The sequence below is a fragment of the Mustela nigripes genome, chromosome 4 (genome assembly GCF_022355385.1).
Source record: "Mustela nigripes isolate SB6536 chromosome 4, MUSNIG.SB6536, whole genome shotgun sequence".
Classification (NCBI taxonomy): domain Eukaryota; kingdom Metazoa; phylum Chordata; class Mammalia; order Carnivora; family Mustelidae; genus Mustela; species Mustela nigripes.
Genome location: NC_081560.1, coordinates 108,182,737 through 108,205,521, shown reverse-complemented (window position 1 = coordinate 108,205,521; position 22,785 = coordinate 108,182,737).

The window sequence follows — 22,785 nt, the reverse complement described above, 5'->3', positions numbered from 1 at the left end:
CTCATCAAGGCTAGGAGGGTCTCAGAAGAATGGTCCCCTGAAGATGTCCACATCCTAATCCTCAGAACTTGTGACTACATAGATTACCTGGCAAAGGGGGGATTAAGGTGGCAGGTGGAGTTAAGATTGCTAATCAGCTGATCTTCAGATAGGGAGATTATCCTGCTGGGCCCAATATAATCACAGGGTCCTTAAATGTGGTAGTTGGAGACAGAGAAGAGACTCAGAGAAGGAGATATCAGAGTGGGGCGATATGGGAAGGTTGAGGCCTAAAGTTGCTGGCTTTGCTCAGGAAGGAAGGGGCCATAAGCCAAGTCGCTGGTAGAAGCTACAAAAGGGACCTCCAGAAGGAGCAACTTGCTTTTAGTCCAGGGAGACCCATTTTTTGACTTCTAGTCTTCAGAATGTTAAGATAATACTAAGCCACTAAGTTTATGGTATTTTGTTTCCATAGTGATAGGAAACTACCACACAGACCCCCTTCTGAAATGGTTCTTCCTAAAAGCTGCCGGCCCCCAGTGGCCAAGGACAAGTCTTTGATCATGACTTAGTCCAACAGCCAGCTGTGGACTGCGTTTGGTCACTGTTGGGCGTCTTCTCACCCCATCGGGTGGTCTGCTGATCTTCTGTCCTGTTGTCTGAGGGATTTCTGTTTCTGAGCTCAGTGGTCAGGAGGGTCAGCCTCACGGATGGACAGCAGAGCCCTGCTTTCAGAAGGACCCAATGTTTGGAGTTTCATACCCTGCAGTTGCAGTCTTAAAATTCTTATAATTTTATCTTTGAATGTGTGCTTTGCAAGCTAAGTTCAGTGGGACAGTGGAGTCCATGCCAGCACTCAAAGCCTTGGCTTCTACAGGATTCCAACCCTGTCCCCTTCTGACCCCCCGATTCTCGCCTCCTTGGGATGGATCCTTGATCATTGGCTCGGCCACCCCTCATACCCCCTCTGCCCACAGCAGGAGCGGGTGCCAGAAGGGGCAGACCCCCTGTATCCTGAGGGTGGTCCAGCAGCACGTTCTCACCTCAGTGGGGAGGCACCTTGGCCCCTTTGCTGGGCAGCAGGGGGATGGAGTAAGTGGCTCACACATCCCTTACCAGGAACCTGGACTGTCTGCTCACCTCTCCTGCTCCCAGCCAGGCCTGGGCACCTCCATGGAACAGCTGGTGGAGAGGAAAGCTGGCCCTGAGAGCCTCAGGGAGGGCCCCACCTCTGTGAAGGTCTACACCTGCCCTCTGAGTGCTCTGGCCTGAAAGTGCAGCCCAGAGGATGGCAAGTAACACTCCCAGGACAGGCTGAGCAAGAGCCCGGGAGAGAGGGAAAGGTTTTGTGGGTTAGTGCTCTTCTGGGCACTTTTACCCAGCAGGTTCTTTTTGCTTGGGGATGGTTCATGCAGCTGACCCTGACGGTCGGTCGAGCACACTCAACAGATCATCCTGTGTCCAAGGAGCAGTGACGGGGTCTCAGGTTGTTTGGCCGGCCCCCCTCCCCAGCTTCTCCTTCTGAACGCTTTCGTTAGACAGGGCTGCTGGTGCTGTTGCTGTATGGTTCAGGGAAAGAAAGCTGCACACGCTAGAAACAGGAACCGCGCTCCCAGAGCAGGTGGCCTGGTCGGGTGGGAAAGATGGCCATGAAGGAAAAACAGTCCGGGGTCAATGCCAGCCAGAGATCAGCACAGGTTATACCCGTGAGTCTTATAGAAAATCAGAGACTTCAGAAATAGTGACCTTTAGAGGCAGAGTCAGCTTGTTAATTTTTATTGTTGTTTGTGGAAATTGCTGAATCCTGTTGGAATCTTAATTTGAACTCAAGTGTTCTCTATTATTTTTAATCTAATCAAGGTATGAGCAGGGTCCAGTGGAGAAACAAAGCTGTCAGCTGCGGATGGCTGGATCCCTGGACGAGGTCCTCCGAATCCCTCCTCTGTCCCGCCGTGGGTCAGCATCAAGTGAGCTGAGGAGTCATACCAAGACCTCGGGCATCCCTGGGCCAGAGGCAGCTGTGTCACAGAAGGGTGAGGGGAAGAGAGGGGATGTGAGCAGCAGGACCCACTGTATTCTGTGTGGGTGGGGGACCAGGCTTCGGGTGGGGCCTCGGGGCAAGCAGGTCCAGCTGTCAGAACCCTCTGGCCTGTGCGTGTGAGGAGCTTACAAAGTTCTTTCCTGCACCCTGTCTCCTTTGGCGCAAGACGCACGGATGCTATTGCGGAACTTCGCTTCCTTTGAAAGAACCTGAAAGAGGAAATGTGCACACAGAGGAATTTTGGACGTAGAGAAGAACGGGAGTGCCCTGGCCACTGGCCCCGGCAAAGGCTCATTTATGATGCTCGCAGAAGCCTCCCTCCGTGTGACCACGGAGGGGCTGGAGGGTCCAGGTACGAAACCCCCATTGACAGGGCTCTCTCCACCCGACCTTCTGATTCGTGGCTTCTAGTAAGAGCAACCGCAGAAGCCTGATGGAGCCATTCAGGTTCAGCCCTGTCACCTTGCTCGCCTGCTGGATTGATACGGCAGGGCAGTCGGTGTGACTACATGTTCGTGGTGGTTCTGAGTCAATATATCCATCGTTAGATACTGGCTGAATCAGTGGGGTAGAGCCAAGTCTGAGCTGGGGGCCACAGAGCCCCAGGCACGTGTGTACTTGGACTCAGCCCTGCCCTCCTGCCCTTGGCCTGTGCCCGCTGGAGCTCTGGGTACCTCCCAGTGTCCTCAGCCCCTCATGGTGCCACTGCTGTCCTGATGTTCCCCATCCTATGAGGCCATCTGTCCTAGCACCCTGTCTGCAATCTCTAACATCACAATCGGCCCCAGGGGGTGTGGCGGGGGTGGGGCAGTGCTGGAGAGGAAGGACGATGCAGGAAGAAAATAAATGAGCGTTGCTCTTGCCTAGATCCGCCTGAGAGCTAACCTTGATTTACAGCCTGATGTTGTCTCAGCAGGATTACGGAAATGCAGAGAGGGCTGGCTCAGGGCATTGGTCTCCACTGCATTGTTTCCTTTGTTGTCTTTCACTTTCAAAGGGAGGAGCCGTCTCTTGGACATTAACTCTGCCCTTTCTGTCCCAGGTCCTACGTCTATAGGTCACTGAGCCTGGAGTTCAAGCCCTGGTCCCGTTTCCCCTATAGTGAATAGCCCGTTATTCTTATGAAGAGGAAATGGCCATGAGAAGTAGGAGAAGGCCGACTTGCAGCCACAAGTAGAATGTCAGCTCCAGGTTACATCTGAGAGTTGTGCTGTCCAGTTCATTAATAAATAGTAATTTAATATCAATTCATCAACTTAAAAATTTGATCCTCTGTTGCAATAATCACCTTTCAAAGTCACGTAGCAAGAGGTCACTGGACTGGCCTGTGCAGATGCGGGACGTCGTGCTGGATGGCGCTGCCCCAGACCAAGGGCTCTGCTGCTTTCTGGGTAGAGAAACTGAGGCACAGTGGATCAGGGCTTGGACTCCAGGCTCAGTGCTCTGGTCAGTTCATCATTCGAAGCTTCTGGGAGGCAAGAATTCGGGCTGCGCACATCAGTGGCAAGAAGATGGCTGCAGTGAATAATGAGTTCCCATGGTTTTGGAGGAAAAAGATCTCTAAATCCTTGAGATGATCATGTGGTTTTCCTAAAAGCTGCTGCCAGGGGCGGGGGGGATGGAGAGGGGAGAGACTGCTTGTTTTTTATTAGTCTTTTTTTTGGCGGGGGGAGTCAATGTCTGAAGCCACAGAGCCAGAGCAGGGGCTCCATGGCTGGGTCTGTGGAGCAACTGGTTGGAGGGTCTCAGTCGAAGGAGGCCTGCTTTGATTGTCACCTGGCAGCAGGCCCCCTCTCTAACAGGTCCTGCTGTGCTGTCTGTCACACCTGCACTGCCCCTTCATTGTCCTAATCGCCCAAACACTCTTGGCTCCTGGGTGGCACGACATGGTACCCATGAGGTGTGCACACCCCCCTTTCTCTCCCCCCATTCCCACTGAGTGCTGGCTTCCTTGATTGCTCCCTATAGCCTGAACCTCCAGAGTTGGGAGACTCAGCTGCCAGAGGAGTCAATCCGGGCTCCCCAACCCTCACTGCCCCGGCCTTCCCCAAGGTTGTCCCTGGCTGTCAGAATTTCAGAGAGGCTATAAGTTGTCCAAATATTGGGAGAGCCAGAATGAGCGAGTGAGGCCCACCTTTCCCTCTGGCTCTGGGCCAGCTCTTGTCCAGGCAGTGGAGATGCAAAGAGGAAGAAGACTCTTTCCGTTCTTAAGGACTTACCTCCTAATGAAGGAGAGAGAAGCATGAGCAGATGGTCACAGCTCACTGTGCTGGGCTACGTTTATTAGTCGTCCACTCATTCCACCATCTAGGAGGTATCTTTGGAGCTCCTGCTATGTGCCCAAGCCTAGGGTAAGGCCTCATGTTTAATTTTTAGTATGATATGCTTCCTTCTTTAAAGAGCTCATGCTTAGAGGGAACGAGACAGCATCTCAGCAGAGGGATGATGGCAACCACAAGTGAAGGTGTCTAACCTGCCTGGGAGCCTCCAATGTGCACCAGACACAATGGTGTCTCAAAGGGGGACCAGTACTGCCTGGGAAGGGCGCCCGGAAGGCTTCCCGGGGGGGGGGGACTAGACCCGAATCCTGAAGTATGAAGACAGGTTGTCCAGGCAGATCAATTTGGAAGGAACCAGTGAGTGGAGTGATGAGTTGGGGGTCATTATAGAAGTTCAAGTGAGGGAAAATTGTAGCATGGGCTCAAGATAAGCTTCCTCTGGAGTTGGTTCTCTAGGACCTGGCACAGCTGATCCATTCGGAAGGCGGGGGTGGGGGGCGGTGCGGTCCTTGCAATGGCTGTGCTGCTGGTAGGGGGATTCTTGCCAAAGGAGGTGGCATCCATGCTCCCCAGTCCGAGCTCAGGAATGCACCCTCATATCAGCCTGACCATCTGTTCCTGTCCCTTTGAAGCAGGAGTTAGGCTGTATTCCAGCTCTGCTAAGTATGGATTGCTGGCCCAGCAGTGTGCTTCTGGGTCTCAGCCTCCCATTGGTAACACAGCCAGGCATCGGTGGGTTGAAGGTGGGGGTTGGATTGCATGGGAGTCACATTTATGGGCATAAAATCTCATCTGACTGTGTGCCAATCACATTTCAGATATTTAAATTCTTATTGGCATCTTCAAACAAACCATCTGGGGATTTGGGGAGCTTTGAGGAGAATACCCCAAAAATCCCTAAATCCTCTACAGAGATAGTGAGCTGGTAAGGTGATAAATTCAGAGGAAAGTCAATTAAAAATTCTGGGATCTACATGAAGGGGCACGTGCACCCCAATATTTACAGCAGCAATGTCCACAATAGACAAACTGTGGAAAGAGTTCAGATGTCCATCAACAGATGAATAGATAAAGAAGATAGGGTATAAATATGCGATGGAATACTATGCAGCCATCAAAAAACAAAATCTTGCCAGTTGCAATGACGTGGATGGAACTAGAGGGTATTATGCTGAGCAAAATAAGTCAATCAGAGAAAGACAATTATCATATGATCTCTCCAATATGACGAATTTGAGAAACAAGGCAGAGGATCATAGGGGAAGGGAGGAAATAAAAATAAAAGAAGATGAAACCAGAGAAGGAGACAAACCATAAGAGACTCTTAATCTCAGGAAACAAACTGAGGGTTGCTGGAGGGGAGGGGGGTAGGAGGGATGGGGTCGCTAGGTGATGAGCATTGGGGAGGGCATGTGCTATGGTGAATCCTGTGAATTGTGTAAGACTGATAATTCACAGACCTTACCCTTAGGGCAAATAATACATTATACGTTGATTAAAAAAAAGTTCTGGAATCTGCAACTGCTTTTTGGTTTATTTGTTGGTTAGTTGGTTGGCTTTTCTTGATAACAGTCACCGAACCCTTGTGGGTGTCACACACTCTGCTTAGCACTTTCCCTGCATTGCCATCAATTCTCATAATCTGTTCTTAAAAGGCCCATGTTACCATAATGCTTTAAATTTAATTTATTTTTTAACAGATTGAGAAACGGAGGCTCAGAGACTAATAACACTTATCCCCGACCTGTGTCGCAGGGACGTCAGTGGCGGGGGTGGTGGTGGTGGTGAAGATGCGGTGGTGACGGTGACTCAGCCTCCTCTAATCAATCTTTAGGTCCCAAGGAGGGCTTTGGAGTTGATGGCCCTGAGCAGAGCACCTGATGTGACAATGCCCCCCGTCAAAGGCCACTTCTAGGGCAGGTGCTTGGGGAACTGCTGCAGGATGAGGCTGCTCAGGGCTCTGGATCTGAGGAAGGAGGTCAGAGTGGAGTTGCAGAAAATGGCCAGGGAAGACCCTGCTCCATGCTGCCCTCTACCCACCAACCCCTTGGGTTGTGTGCATAGAGATCCCCTGACAGAGGGAGGCCATGAGGCTCCCAGTAGCTGCCCTCCTGCCGGCGCCCAGCTCTCCTGCTCTTCTAGGCCACACCAGCAAGCCGGGGGGAATGCCATGGATGACCATTAGAGCAAATTCATTTCACTGTATTCCAACAAGTCATCTTTATTCTTGGGATCTCCCACGTGAACTGAACACTAGGGTCAGGTGGAGGTGAGCTCTGGTCTGTACAGCTCTGGACCTATCTCCTGCCCCCACTTGTCATCCCACCCCCCAAGCTTCAGGTCAGTCCTAGAGGCTGAGACCCTGTCTTCTCACTGCCAACAGCGTACTCCCACCCATGTGGGCCATCACCTCAGTACTGGTGTCCTTTAGAGAAAATGATAGGGGACCCTAGTTTGCTCTGTGTGTGTTTTAATAACTAAGACCCATAATTTTATTTTATTTTTTTCTGCTTTTAAGTTTGGATTCAATTAGCCCACATATAGCTCCTCATTAACTTCAGAGGTAGTGTTTAATGATTCACTACAACATTCACTACAATGTTCAATGATTCACTACAATACCCAGTGCTCACGTGCCCTCCTTAATGCCCATCACCTGGTTACCCCACCCCACCCCGTCTCTTTCCATAATCCTCAGTTTGTTTCCAGGAGTCCAGAGTCTTTCATGATTTGTCTCCCTCTCTGATTTCTTCCCATTCAGTTTTCCCTCCCTTCCTCTATGGTCTATTTCTTGAACATCACATATGGGTGAAACCCTATGATGATTGTCTTTCTCTGACTGACTTATTTCACTCAGCATAATGCCCTCCAGTTTCATACGTGTCCATGTAAATGGTATTCATCCTTTCCGATGCCTGAGTAATATTCCATTGTGTATATGGACCACATCTTCTTTATCCATTTGTCTGTCGAAGGACATCTCAGCTCCTTCCACAGTTTGGATATTGTGAACCTTGCCACTATGAACACTGGGGTGCAGGTGAGGGGACCCTAGTTTTGTAGTAAAAAGCCACTTTTTTCCCCACGCTCAATCTCTAGCCCAAACTGTTTTGATAAAGTACTTCGCCAAGGAGAAAGAATGAAAGAACAGGAGGAGAGGACAAAAACTAGAGGATGGCAAGTCCTCCCCTCTCCCCAGAGGAAAACCTGTGGAAACATCTGGGAGCCTCCAGCTCCTCCTCACAGACCAGGCAAGGTGTTTATATTCGGCCAGAGCTGGAATCATGACAGATTATTTTGCCTGCAGGGTCTCAGCAACATTTTGTAGGTGGTCTTGTAAAAGAAAGCAAATATTTAAGGCTTTTCTCCTTTCCTCTCCTTGACTGTTTACGTGGGGAGAGAGGTACCAGTTGTTCCTGATAAGAGCCAGGGAGGGAGGCACGTGGAAACGGCCTCGGCGTGCACAGCTTGAGCCTGCTGGCCGTGAGCGTGCGAGACGCACCCCTCCCCCCCCAACACAGAGGGGAAAACTGACCGGGACTATTGAAGTAGATTGCTTCTAGACCACAGCACTTGGGAGAAACATCTATAAAATCATGTGTGGTCCAGATGACCTTAGACACACCACCTAGCAAATCAGGGATCAACAAATGGCACGAAGGTAGGCACATCTGCATGTCTAAGAATGCTATTATCGTATTTGTATTCTATGCACCTTGAAAAAGAAAAGCCAACCAACTACATGGTCCATGTTATAAGTTTATGTATGTGGCTGTCATCATAAAATACATCCATGGAGAAGTTACAGGGAGTTCAGTTAATTACTGTACAATTCACCTGGCCCTTTTTAGGAATTTTTGATCCAGTGTTACAGAAGGGGATCAGAGACCATACCATCTATAATAACAACTGAGATTTGTATGTCGTTTTACAAGGTACCAAGTACTCTCACGACATCGTATCATATGGTCTTCACCAAATCCTATGAAGGTTAAGCACCTGGCTCAGGGTCCCACAGTTGTTAAGAGCAGAGTGAGTGACTGGGTCATGAGCCTCAGTCCCGTTTCTGCTCCAGGCACTGATGTCTTCAGGCCCAGTCCTGGGCTGTTGTGGGGCACAGACCGGGGAATCTAACAGCAGAGGCCGTGCCGTGAGTTGGACAAAGGGCTCATCGGAATTTCTGTGGTGTAAAGAATGGTGAGCGTGGGATGGGGTGTAGGGAGGTTGGTTGAGAGCTGGCTGAGGTTGAGAGCTGGCTGATGGCTGTGCTACAGCAGAACGGGGCTCCTGTCTAGGCCAGGCCAGCAGAGCAGTTGCCGAGGTCCACCTCAGAATGTGTTTCTGCGGGGAGTCAACAGTTGCTTGTTTGAGTGGTGCCAGATGGTGTGGTTGAGGAGAACGTGCAGGGGCGAGGAGGGTGAACAGAGCCAGCAGGGACCCCCAAATGTAGCCATTGCTGCTGAGCATTTACAATGTGCCAGACAGACCCACAGCAGATCCTGCCTCCTCTCCCAGGTTTTTCATAGGAACTTTTGTCAGACCGGCTCCACCCCCAAGGGGACAGAGAGTCGGAGTCATTGAAACCATGTCCAAGGTCCCACAGTTGGTAAATCAGGGCCATCTTCCAATCCTGTCTGCCTCTTTTGCCGCCCAAGTGCCTCCCCACTGTCCGGACTGTCTCACACTGTCCAGACACTTGAGATGTGAAAACAGAGAGGGGAGCTCCGAGTGGAGGACAGAAGGAAGAGCTGAAGCCTGAAACTTGCTTTTAGAGCCTGGGAAAATGGCAAAAACGCCTCTTTGTAGGACACATGGAGGGAAGATCCTTGGGCTCCTCGTCTGTCAAAGGGGATCACAGCGTTTGATGGCGTTATAAAGATAAAATCAAGTAATGTGTCTAAAGGACTCTGTTAACTGCAAACCGTAAGGCAGATGTAAAGTCGTTTTCTTATTTTAACCCTGGGGATTTTGTTTCGGTACTAATATAAGAAGAAATGTTTCATGGTTAAAAAGAGATTTCTGGGACCATCTCATATACATGAGGATGATACCATCCATCAAGAACAACAATGACCACCGCCACATAAAGCAGGAAAGAAGAATCATTGGCAGGATGTGGAGAAATTGGGGTGACGCAGCTGTGCCGGCAGGCCTGGGGCCGGGGGCAGTTCTTATGGAAAATGGTGTGGTGTTCCTCCAAAAGACAACAGACACAGGGGCGCTGGTGGCTCAGTCATTAAGTGTCTGCCTTCAGCTTAGGTCATGATCCCAGGGTCCTGGGATCAAGTGCTGCATCGGGATCCCTGCTCAGTGGGAAGTCTGCTTCTCCCTCTCCCACTTCCCCTAGTTGTGTTCCCTCTCTCCTGTCTCTCTCTCTTTCTCTCTGTCAAATAAATAAATAAAATCTTAAGAAAAAAATGCAACAGGGGTGCCTGGGTGGCTCAGTGGGTTAAAGCCTCTGCCTTCGGCTCGGGTCATGATCCCGGGGTCCTGGGATCGAGCCCCACATGGGGCTCTCTGCTCAGCAGGGAGCCTGCTTCCTCCTCCTCTCTCTCTCTGCCTACTGGTAATCTCTGTTTGTCAAATAAATAAATAAATAAATAAATCTTTAAAAAAAAAATGCAACAGCCATAACCACATGACCCAGAGAGTCCACTCCTGGATATGCCCCCAAAAGAGATGAAAGCAGGGTCTGGAGGCATTTGTACACCTGTGTTCACGGCAACCATAGGCACAATAGCCAAAGTGGGGAAGCAACTCCAGTGTCCATTAGTGGACAAATGGACAGGCCAAGTATGGGATGTGCATATGTTTGTGTGCGTTACTCAGCATTAAAGAGGAAGCAGATTCTAGAAATGTCGACAACAGCCAAACTATGGAAAGAGCCTAAATGCCCATCAACAGATGAATGGATAAAGAAGATGTGGTATATATAGACAATGGAATACTATGCTGCCATCAAAAGAAATGAAATCTTGCCATTTGCAATGATGTGGATGGAACTAGAGGGTATCATGCTGAGCAAAATGAACCAATCAGAGAAAGATAATTACCATATGATTGCCCTGATATGAGGAATTTGAGAGGCAAAGTGGGGGGTTTGGGAGGTAGGGAAGGACAAAATGAAACAAGATGAGATCAGAAGGGATCAGAAGGGAGACAAACCATAAGAAGAGACTCTTAATCTCAGGAAATAAACTTAGGGTTGCTGGGCTGAGTAGAGGGGGTGCAGGGAGGGAAGGGGTGGTTGGATGATGGACACTGGGGAGGGTATGTGCTGTGGTAAGTGCTGTGAAATGTGTAAGCCTGATGATTCACAGACCTGTACCCCTGGGGCTAATAATACATTCTATGTTAATAAAAATGATTTTAAAAGAGCAGATCCTGACCCAGGCTACAGCACAGATGGACCTTGAGGACATTACGGAAAATAAAATAAGCCACAGTCATAGAAGGACAAATTTGGGGTGATTCTACTCATAGAGGGCACTGTTGTTGTCTGACTTGCCTAAGGCAGAAAGTAGAATGCTGGTTACCCGGGGCTGGGAGGGCAGGGGGCGGGAGGCTGGAGTAAATAGGACAGGGTTTCGGTTTTGCAAGATGAAAACAGTTCTGGAGATGGAGGGTGGTGATGGAGGCACGATGTTACCAACGTATCGAACACGGCTCAACTGTATGTCTAAAAATGGTTCGGGTGGTAAATTTCGCATTGTGTATTTTATCACAATTGAAAAAAAAGAGGCTGATGGGAGCCACTCTGGAGGCTCACAGAGCAGGGACCCCAAAGTGGGCCTTTCCTGCCTTGGGGTCCTGGGCTTGGTGGGATGCTCCCTGTTGATTCTCTGTCGAGTGCGAATTGTTTCCTGGGCGGGATTTACTCACTTTGGGCTCTGCCGTCACTGGGCCAGTGTCCACCCTGAGAATCGATCCTGCGGTGAGGCACGCTCATACTTGGCAGAGCACTGGTTTCAGTCTTATGCCTATTTTGTGCAGTTTTTGAAATCAGAGAGTGCCTCAAACTGTTAGGATTTTACCGTTTCCCTTTTATTCTGGGAAGGGCCACAAAGGGGGGCACTCTAGGATATGCTGAAACTTTTCAGAAATTTCCCTATTTTGTGCTCTTTAAAAGAATACCTTGAGTGCAGAAAAGGATAACCCAGGCTTTGGAGAAGGAATCTTTACAGGCATCTATTTCAGGCCCAATTCAAGGCCCTCAGTGGCCTTTCAGAGGATGGGAGGGTGTGCAGGAAGCCCCTAGAAACCCCTCCACCTGAGAAAGTCTTGGGAAACCAAGCACTCCTACAGTCAGTCATCACAGCCCCCAGGGTGGTGGGGAAGGAGGGCAGGACAGCTGGGTCCTAAAGGAGAGGCTTCCCGAAGCTGCCTGGGGACAGGCGGAGAAGACGATTTTTCAAAAGGCCCACCTGGAAGGCTCCGCTGGAGGTGCTCGGAGGGTCATCTTCAACACGGGCTGCAGAAGGCAAGTTCAGGGGCATCCGAGGGCCTTAGGCATCGTGCCCTCCAGGGAGGCCAGGTTTGCGGAAAGCAGGGTACCTAAGGTCTAGCCCAACGCCCTGTCTGTTGCCCCCTGGCACACAGCTATGCCAACTCCTCAGCCTACCTGGCCTCTGTCAGGGCAAAGCAGGAGTGCTTGCCCGGCTTCTGCTTCACAAGATTGTAGGGGCCAATGAGATAGTGGTTGAGAAAGACCTTTCCAAGGAAAAGTGCCCCCAGGTGCCAGGCAGGCCCATCATCGTTGATATGGGTACTGGGACAATTTGCAAGAAGCCCCCTGCTGCCGTGGGACATCCTCGTGTGGGAACAAAGGGCAGCCAGCAGAGAATCGTCTGAGAGCCCCTGCCCATCAGGTCGGAAAGAAATGCCATCTGCTCCCAAAGATGACAAGGCCCTGCTGGGGGCAGAGCTGAGGAACAGAGGAGAAGCTCCTTGACTGGAGTGTCTAGTGTCCTTCTCTAGGACGGGCTCTGGGAGCAGCGCGCTCCACATCAGGCTGTGTTTTCTCTCTTCCAGAAGTTCAGCCACGGTGGTCTCTGGCGGACCCTGTGCTCGCTCCAGGAGCTGCTTCAAGGCTGGTTTCCTGATGGCTCATGAAAGCCGTTTCGCTCAACCACACACCGTAAATCAAGTGCATTTCTCTGGCCATTTGCATTGAAATTGACGTTGGCGTTTGGCCACGCACTCTCTGGAAGGGCAGGCTGGTTTGTGGCCTTCGAGGAGGAGCCGAGCGGGAACCCCAGGAGGACGAGAGAGCACGGACTGGGCCGGGTAATGCGGGAGGAAGGACGCCCACGTCCACGGGGCAGGCTGGACCGGCGGTGGTCGCTCGCTTCTCTCTGGAGACCTGTCAAGTTTATCCCACGTGCTAAGATCTCTGAGTTTCCTGAGGGACACGCTCGACTGCATGGGGGCCCGGGGCGGGGGGAGGTAGGAGAGTAAACCGGAGCCTATAACAACATACCTGCTCATGAGGAGATTCCCCCAGGAAGGCAGAAATGACTAGAACGAAAACAAGGGAAAGAATGAATGAACACGTAAAGGGCATCCTTTTTCCTAGAGAAGACCTGATACTTGTAAAGGGCTTTAACGTGTTCAACGCCCGACAGATTTCATCTCCTCAGCCTTTCGAGGGACCCCCTTGGAGATGCCTTGACACCCCAGAGAAGTGAGGCTCGAGTTCACAGCGCTGGAAACTGGAGATGGGAACTGAAGTCTCACCTTGAAAATCTGCCCCTGTGGAAGTGCTGCGAGCAAGGGTTCCAGAATCCAAGCAGCCACGGCTGATATGAGCCTCAGGAGAGGCCTTTCAGGGGATCCACTCTCTTAGCCGTGCCTGTCGGTGGTCAGAGCGGCTCTGCCAGCCCTGAGGGCCCCGGGATGGCTTCAGGGTGGATAAGGCAGGCAGGTCCCAGTCCTGTAGACTGCAGATGGACACAGGCATGCTGTGGAATCTGGTCAGGGGCGATGGCCTCCGGTCCCACTTTGCTCCCACTTGCCTCACTATCTTGGGACCTTTTACAAAAGTCTAGCCATTTAGAGGCCATTGGATCTCTTCAGAAATGACCAAAGTGCAGAAGAAAAAAGTCCACGGCCCCGGGGAGTTCCCTTTAGGGTCCCAGGTCGTTCTGAGGACTGTGGGCGGCAGGCAGGATCCTACAGAACCCAGGCCCAGAGAGGCAGAGAAACAGGCTCTGTGTGGCAGTCGGGGCCAAAGGAGTAGTGGCCTGGAGGTGTGGGCCTGCCGGGGGCCTCGCTGTGGTCCCGGAGTGTTCTCCTGTTCCCCGCGGTATGAGGATAAGCACTTTGGAGAGAAGTCATGGGCTGAATTGCGCTCTCCTCCCCAGTTCGTTTGTTTCAATCCCAACCCTGACACCTCAGGCCGTGACTGTATTTGGATAAAAGGTCTTCAAAGAGGTCATCAAGGCAAAAAAGAGGTTGCTGAGGTGAGCTCTTAATTGATCTGACAGGTAGCCTTCTAAGAGACCAGAACACAGAGGCATTGAGGGAAGACCATGGGAGTTCATAGGGAGAAGACAGCCCTCTACAAGCCAAGGAGAGATGCTTCCAGAGAAGCCAACACTTCCAACACCTTGACTGGGGACGGCCACTCCAGCACTTGGGAAAATAAATTTCTGGTTTAAAACCACCCAATCGGTGGCACTTAGTCACGGCAGCCTGAGCAGATGAACACAGGAAGGTCTCATCTGAAAAGTGCCATGTCCCATCTCCTGCTGGGGTCCAGTGTTTGGGCCGTGATGGAATGGTGACCGTGGTCCTGCCTGGACTCCTGGAGAAGGCGGGCACTTTCTCTTGGAAAGGTCTTTCTTAGCCACGGTCTCATTTGTCCCTACCATCTTGTGAGGCAGATGCCCTGTCTCTCTGAGGCTCTGGAGCTTTCCATAAGGTGGCCATCCCTCTCTGAACACCATCTATTTCCAAACCGTGCTTTGGGGCTCAGTAGACCTGTTCCAAGGTCCCCGCGAGTGCAGATGCCTTTGCAGGGCTGAGGGGTGGGCTAGGGACCGAACAGGCTCTGACCCCTCCCTCACCTCAAGCTCACCTCAAGCTCATGCAGTTAGAGTGTATTGGTTTTAAATTTTGGCTCTTACATAAAATCTTACTGAAAGAAGTAAGTGTTCTCTCCCCCTAATTAATCTGTAAGAAGCCTGACAAGAGACCATTTCTCAATAGAATAGAACTTTGGCGCTTCCAGAGTTTACACTTAGTGATTTCTGTAAAGAACTGGCTTTGAAATCTTCATAAGTCTTCATGATGTACATTCGTATGACTGTATTCTCATCCCTGCTGTTACCGTCTCGGGAAAGAGCCCCCTTCAGTGGGGTGAGAGTGAGATGCTCTCGTTGTTCTTCCTTAGAGGCTGGAATGAGGCAGTGACAGGCCTGACACAGGCTTCTCACCTCCTCTCAGCCCCCAGGAACCTGCCGTCTGCCCCTTTCTCCAGCTTCCTCCCCACTGCCTTTCTAGTCTTTACCACTAGCTGGAAAAACAAGCTGCACTGTTAATAGTCATTGCAGGGAATCAGGCGAGTGGCAAGTTGGCAAGCCTGGACATTTTTCTTCCAAAACATGTTGGAGAGGAAGGCGTTTGTAGTCCGGCTCTGCCAGATCGGGCTGGGGTGTGGGGTTAGCCAGGACCCAGCCCATGTACGCTGTGGGAACATCTGTAAGGAGAGGGCGGATCAGAGTTTTCGGGAGTGCCCTGGAGGGCTTGCCAAACCACAGATGCCCCATTGCGGAGCTGCGGACTCAGTAGGTCTGCAGTTGGCCCTAGTGTTTGAGTCTCTAACACGTGTCCGGTGCTGCTACTGCTCCTGCCTAGGACCTCACTTTGGGGACCACATCTCAGGGACCAGGTGGAGGCAGGCAGGCAGTATGCACAGGGAGGTACTCTACTAACTTCCCTGGGATCTGAGGTTCCCTGAGCACATCTAGCGAGCCTGTTCATTGGATGCATAAGCCCTCAAGGTGGATGGGAGGGGAGAGGCAGCCTCTGGGATGCACGCTGCCCCAGCTGGCCATAATTTCTGTCTCCCCTTCTTCGCCTGGTGCACTGACTGCTCCATGGAGGTTTAGCAACGGGCTAGCTTGTCCAACACCCTGAAAGGCCTCCAACTCTTCTGCCCTAAGCCCCCTGCAGCTGTCCTGCACGGATGCAGCCTCCTGTGGGTGGATGTCCTTATCCTTGCCCATAGATACCCACTATGTAGGATTGGGGTCTTTTTCTGGGGTCTTGGAACCCTGTCCATATTCGATACAGCCCAGAGAACTATTCAGCTGCCTCCTTGCTGAGTTCTGAGCCCTGAGTGTTGAGGACCAGGAGGCATCAGAATTGTAAGCAAGAACTGGAAGAGGGTCCCTTCATGGGAGGCCCTTGTTCCCCGGACCAGGTCCTTGGCAGAGCCACCCAGAACAGCCTCCACCTGTTCATGCCCTTTGGATGACCCAGGTACAGAGGGAGAAGCTCTTAGAAGCATAGCCCACTGGTGCCCATAGGCCATGTGAACTAGAAAAGCCCATTTCTTGATGTGGTACTGCCTTACAAGGGTCCTCTCCAACTTTTTGACTTGCCACGGTCATCATCCTATCCTCTGTCTTCACTGCACGTTACTGTCTGGCTGTACCTAGCGTTTTCGTTTTGTGGGTATGCACATATGCATGTGTGTAAATACAAAATCTATGTCTCCCACTAGACAGTCACCTTCAGGAGAACCAGTCTTTGGACGCTTAGCCCGTTACTGGTACCTATGCCCTGAGCCATGTCTGGCCTCCCGAGGCATCCTACAAATTGTTTTGAGAGAATAAATGAATTGAAACCATCCTCACTATCATTTCTTCATGACTCTTTGTTGATTACCAACCACCAATGTTTCTTGAATCTAATACTTTCTTTTAATCTTTTTTTTTTCCCTGCTGAAAAGACAGAAGTTGCTAAAATGTTTGATAAGCATTCAGGAGTCTGCTTCCCTTTTTTTCTGCCAAGCAAACAAATGACAAGACCCTTCCCTGTTTTTGGCTCTGATAAGAGGAAGTGTTGGATTAGCTGTTCTCTCTAAATTGACTTAGAGTTCCAAAATATTAACATATAAACTCTAAATGGTTGCAACTTTGGTGATCTATGCCCAAAATTTCCTTGCACATTCTGATGACTTAATGAGTGTGTGTTAGTTGTAACAGGTTTAAGAATGAGAGAAAACGGTGTTATTTATGGGTCTTTAGTTTAGAATCACAGCATAATAAGGATGTGATTTCTTAAAACCAATATGGTAGCATGGCCTTCGTCTTGAAATGAAGCCATTGCTATACTTAAATTATGAGGGAAAGATGGAAGGAAGTAGAAATTACATTGCTTAAGAACTTAACCATTAGAAAAGACAGGGATCATGCCTGGGACTGTTCCCTCTTTGGCTTTTCCAAGTTCTCATCACACAACAAATACTGTCAATCTCGCCTTCACGGATCCTCTTGCTTTCCTCTCTTGCTCTTGGTGCTAACCACATAGCTCCATCTCTAAATGGTTACACAGTCTCCAGTCTCTGTCCCAGTCATTCCACCCTTTGATCCCCCACCTGGTTAGAAGATGCCTTGCCAATGTTGGTAGCAACCGAAGAGTCTCCATGGCATGCCTACCTCACAGGCTATGGTTCATTCTCTTTCGTGAGACTTCGCAGCTCAATACGGGGTCAACGTTATTTTTTACTAATTATATTTCCCACTACTTCTCATCCAGCCACACTATTTCACTCTTTATTCCTTAAACCCTCCGTTAACATTCTTGTTCCTCAGTGCTGAGCCATGTCATTTCCTTTGTGAAGGAAAGCTGTCCTTCATTTATTTAATAAATATTTATCATTATAAAGTGCTAATTACTGTAGCTTCCTCTAGAGCCTTAAAATGTCAGCTCTGTAGTTAGAATGCTGCCTCCCATCTAGTTCTAACACTAGCTGAGTGATTTTGGGCAAGTGACTTATTTTTGCCTCAATTTCCCCGAAGTAGGATGAGATAACCATAAACAACACAGTCTTGATAAGAACTAGACACCATTCCAAATGCTTTGGGGTGTTAACACACTTAATCCTCACATTTAATCCCCCACATTTGATGAGAAAGGTACTGACGTCATTCCCACTGACTGGGTGAGGGCACCGAGGCATGGGAAGCGAGCTCCCATTTTGTTACTGAAGATCTCATGACCCATAAGGGGTAGAGTCAGGCCCTTGACTCTGGTGGGCACAGTGCTCATCTCTGTAAGGTGCTGCCTCTTGAGGAAGAGGAAACTCTTAACACAATTGCTAGGGGTCGAAGATGGCTACTGCATATGAAGACCACAGAACAGTGCTGGGAGTCAAGCGCCATTTTGGTTAGTCCCATGCTCCTTTTGACGCCCTGCTTGGGTGTGCCTACTCTCTGAAGCTGTCCCTCACCCCCGGGCATGGTGACATCACACCTTCCAAAAGTAGATTTTCTTTCTATTTTCTATCTATTTGCCTCTTGGGCTATTTTTTTTTTTTTTTTTAAATTCTGAGTTGTCTTCTTATACTCATGACTGATCTCTCCATCCAAAATTCGAGCTTCACGTATTAAAAAATAGAGTTATTTATAGAAAAACTGAGGCCTAATAGAGTCAACAGGAGATGACTGACGTTGAAAAGAGAGATTGTTACTCAGTTCCCAAAAGGAGGGGGCACTTCACAACGCAGGAGGGTGGGGAGATAGAGGGGTATGTGAGAAAGGACCAGGACTGGTCAGGAGGCAGAGGGGGAGAGGGGAATGTGGGCAAGAGCCTTTACTGTGATTTCTGCAAAAAGGAGCAGGTGATGCCACATTACCGGGCTCAAGATTAACTAGTTTGAACATTTTCAGTGGGCTCTGGGCCATAAGAGTTGTCCCCAGTTGTCTGGCCGTGGGTGATCAGGGCAGAGGGATAGTGGCCCTAAGCATGGTTGGGTGTGGGCTCTGAATTTGCGGATTTGCATTTGAAAAGCAGGCTTGCCCGTGAATAGTCTACTGTCTCTCTGAACTGACCAATGAGAGGAGGTCAGTTCCTCCAGGATCAACAAGGTCCCCAGATGTTAAAGCATCAGAGATACAGAAAACTATAGACATAGTCGCTACAGCAGGTAACTAAGAAACACATTTAATGCTTTTTACCTCTGATCCTAACTCAGTGTTTCTCAGAATGGGGCCTACAGAACATTTATATCAGACCTACTGGAGAAGTTTGGTAATAATGCAGGTCCTGGGCCATGCCCTATACATTACACACCAGTGTCTCTGGAGATGGGGCCTAGTTATTTGTCTGTTTAACAGGTGACTCCCAAATTTACCATGGGTTGAGAACTATTGCCATACCTGTCTTGTCTCCACTCTGGGCTATCAAAGTCAGCTCCGAGTTGAAAGAAAGGCCAAACTAAACTCTTAGGAACGGGAACAACGTTCCTAAATGGAAAGTGCACTGGTATCTCAGGACCACCTCCCTGGCTCTGCCAGAAATAATGGACTTCTGGAACAGTTGAGGGCTTCCTGGAAGACACGCAGAAAGGGTTTCCTATCTCACTAAAGGAGGAGAGTGGACTAATAGAAAAAAGGGAGCTGTAGTCTGGATTGTGGTTGGAGCTGCAGGAAACCAAGAAATGAAAGCAACTTATGTTGTGTCCTGTCAAGTTGTTTTCAGCGATGAGCCAAGGAGCCCACCGCTGGAGCTGTGAGATGTGACCACGTGCCTAGAATCTACTTACTCGCCTCTGGTTTGATCCCAAACTAATGCAGCCATGTAGTTCTGAGCTCAAAAAGGCCAATGGAACTTTTTTCCCTCTTTTTTAAAGTCAGATTATATTTGAGAGCCTGTAGGCCCAAGCTTGGGACACTGGTGTTTCACCTGGACTCTGTCAAGAGGCGGGGACAATGGGAACAGCCATATGGCTTAGAAGATTTGTTATAGGGGGCAGCAGGGGTCACAGGAGGTCAGAAGTGCGGGCACAGAGCTCTGTGGTATGGGTCTGTGGCCAGGAGGGGGTTGGGGCACACGGCCAGGGATAACCCCTCAGAAAAGATCAAGTCCAAGTGGGACAAAGGGGAAAGACCCAATTTTGGGGACAGTTTGGGCCCCAGATCTGTGGGTCCAGTCAGCAGCGCAGACAAGAGCCCTGGAGTAAGGAGCGGGGCACCTGCAGTAGTTTCCTCAGAAGAATCCGTTCTGCTTCTGTTGCTAGCCTTCGTGAAGGTTGAATTGCCTGCCTCCAAGGTTCAGCCTATGCTAATCCCCTTCGAAGGCTTGGCAGGGACTTACTTTACAGAAGGATTTTGTGCTGTGCTGGGGTCACCGTTTCTGGGTGCCTGCCCTTTTGTCCTGACCCCCCTAGGGGTTCTCTGAGCCACCCCGAACGTTCGATACATCTCTGCGAAGAAGACGAGCTGAGACTCATCCAATGAGTGGACCACGGACATTACTGAGCAGATTCCAAATTACATGAGGCCCACACAAATGTGTCTTTTGTTGTGACTTGGCACACGCTCCTGCTCTCTCCATACCCTGATTTCCCCCCTTCACTCCCTGAAGAAGGACCTGACACTGCCTTTGGAGAGTCCTACCCAAGATGTTGGAATGGACGTTGCCAAGAAAGTTTCATGTTGTGTAGCGAAGACAGCAGGACTGACTCATCCCTGTATGACTGGCGCTCTCCCCCGCCACCCCTTCCTCATTGTTTTGAAGTCCTGTTCTTTGTGATGCTAGCCTGGGTGTGTCTAATTGAGGCCACTCTGCCTACCAGACCCAATGACGGGTTTGGGAAGTCAGAGACAGTTGGATCTCCAAGAATACAGTTAGAAAACAATGGAGAAAGAATTAATCTCTCATCAGTGGAACCCCAGGGCAGTCCTGCTGGGGAGCCCTCAGAATCAGGCTGAGGCCAGCCCTTCCCAATTCTTTGCAGTCTTAACTTCAGATTTTAATATGAAATTCAGCAGCTCGGCTTATTTTAAACTTGAGAAGTCTGTGGGGTTTTTTGGTTCTGTTCAAAGCAAATAAGCATTTTCCTTTTAGTCTTGTTTAGACAGTTGTATAAATGGATCTGTCAGTCAGAGGGAACAAAACACACAGCCCCTTTTCCTCTAGATGATGATAGAGATTGCGAGAATGATAATGGTGATGGATGGCCACGGAGCCGCCTCATCTCGGAGGCTCCTGCCAAGGCTGCTAGGGGTTTGGCGGAGGAACATTCCTTCTGCTTCGTTAGGTAGGAGCTGAGCACCGCAGGTAGGAGGGAGGCAAATGGTGAGTATCTTCAGCGTTCTGCTTGATCTCCTGGAATGCCACCTAGGAAAAGCTGGAATGGGCAATGCTGGCACAGAAGTCTCTACTCCATCCATGTTCTCGGGGACACCAGGGTGAGTTCCCGCCATTTGGCACCGGGGCTGCTGAGGAGGACAGTCCAGGGCTGGTTAGACAGACAAGCGTGTCGTGAGGAGGGCGTGATGGCCAAGCCAGGAGTCCTGAGAGGCTCGTCACCCCACACCTCAGCCTACTTTCCTTGCGAGATGTCTCTGCCAACTCACGGTACTTGTGAAACTTGGAGCAAAACATGCTCTGAAGATATCAGGAGATGTGGAGAATGTTAAATATGTAAAGCTTTTTCTAGAAATGTGGTTCAGTATTTTCTCATCAACAACTGAAACTAAGATGCCTCGGAGGACTCCGGTTGGGGAGGGGTTGACCAGACAGAAGCAGAGTCTGTTCTCCCTCCAGGTCTCTCTGTTCCAAAGTGTTCCGAGGGCCATGACCTTGACCCTGATGGCTAAGCCGCCTTTTCCCTGGACTCGCCCTGACTGCTGGTTCCTGGAACGTCGTTCTCTCTCCTTGGAGAGTTCTTGGAGTCTGTAACTCCCCGCCGATGTGGGCCAGCTGCCCTGTCCCACCATTTCACATGTGCGTTCTCTTTTCTTTCCAGTTAAATCACAAGCCATGCAAAGGACACGGTGTCTGTCTCAGCATCTGCCTCTCAGGAAGTGCTGCTGTGGCTCCCAGGCTCTGAGCCCCCGGCAGGAGGGCCCTTGGAAACCTTGACGAAGTCTGGCACGGTCGTTGTACAGGGGAAGAAAATTCATTGAAGAGAATCTGAGCGTTCGCAGTGTGTGACAATGTCCTTACACTGCTTCTTAGGCCCCAAAACTTTACTTACCGGGTCCTGTTGTTCAGCGCCTTTCTCAGTGGTGGGGAGTCAGGGGTCGTAAAAGAAAAGGCATATTTTCTAGGTCAGAGCTTCTTAGGCTTTGCTGCACGTCATCACATGGGGGCTTGGTGTCTGTGTCGGGCTTTTTCAGGGGTTTAATTTTAGGACATGGTGAAGTACATGGGTAAAACGTGCTTAATAACTCCAGAATGAGGCATCATTCTTAACCAGGCACAGCCATCGTGAGGACAGGCCAGGCCGCCCTACCTCGAGGGGGCCGCCCCCGCAAGACTCAGGTAAAGAAGAGCAGGGAACACTCGCTGTCTGCACACCGGCTTGCCCCTGGGGGGCAGAGCCCAGGAAGCTGAGAAGCGAAGTTCATCCCACATGTGTTGACCACATTGCATTGCTTCTCCCTTAGGGAAGAGTGAGAAGGTACAGGGGCCAGGCGAGGCCTGGAGTGTTACAGCTGGTGGAGCGCCATAAGCACACAGGAGGAGAACGGAATTGTCCTCTTTCTAATATTCCTGGGATTTGTCTGGGTCTTTTAAGTCACCAAGCTTATTCTCGGAATAAGATAGGAGGCTGTGGAGACAGGGCTTACGCCCCTCTTCAGGAGATCTCTTCGGGAGTTTCTAGAAGCCACAGCAGCCAGGCCACACTTCCAAAGTTATGATCCTGTGGCTTGGGGGCAGGGAGAAGGTGGGTGCGGTCAGAGGGCAGGCTCTGGGGTAGGGTTCATTGGGCTCAGATCTCAGCTCTCCTCATCCCTCGTGCATTAACTTACTTGGGCTGCTATAACACACTGCCCACCTCAAGAGGCTGCCCGACTTCCTAACAGAGTATTATCTATCACGACACCTGGCCCTGTCCTGGGGTGCCTGTTGGCCTGATGGTGGCCCCTTCTCTCTGAAACTCTGGCCCGTGGACAGGACGCTCTGGAGAATTCTCTGGAATTGATCACAGTGACTGCAGCCACAACTTGGGGAGGCAGGTCTGTACTACGTTTTCACTATTTTTCTTTGGTGCTAAGGGAAACTCAGAGAGATTGTGTTTGTCTTCCTGAGGTTAAGAGCTGTTTCTCTAATGGTTTCCTTTCCTGTTGCCAGTGCATCCCTGCAGGACCACGGCCTCAATCTTCTCCATGGAAAAAAGAAACGTTTTCCTGCTGGTGACTGAGATGTCTGGCTCTTTCCTCTTTCCTCACAGGCGCTTATCTCTAAGCCTGAAGGGATTTGCAAAGTTGAAAGCAAGCAGCAGTGCAGTATTGTAGTTACAAGGGA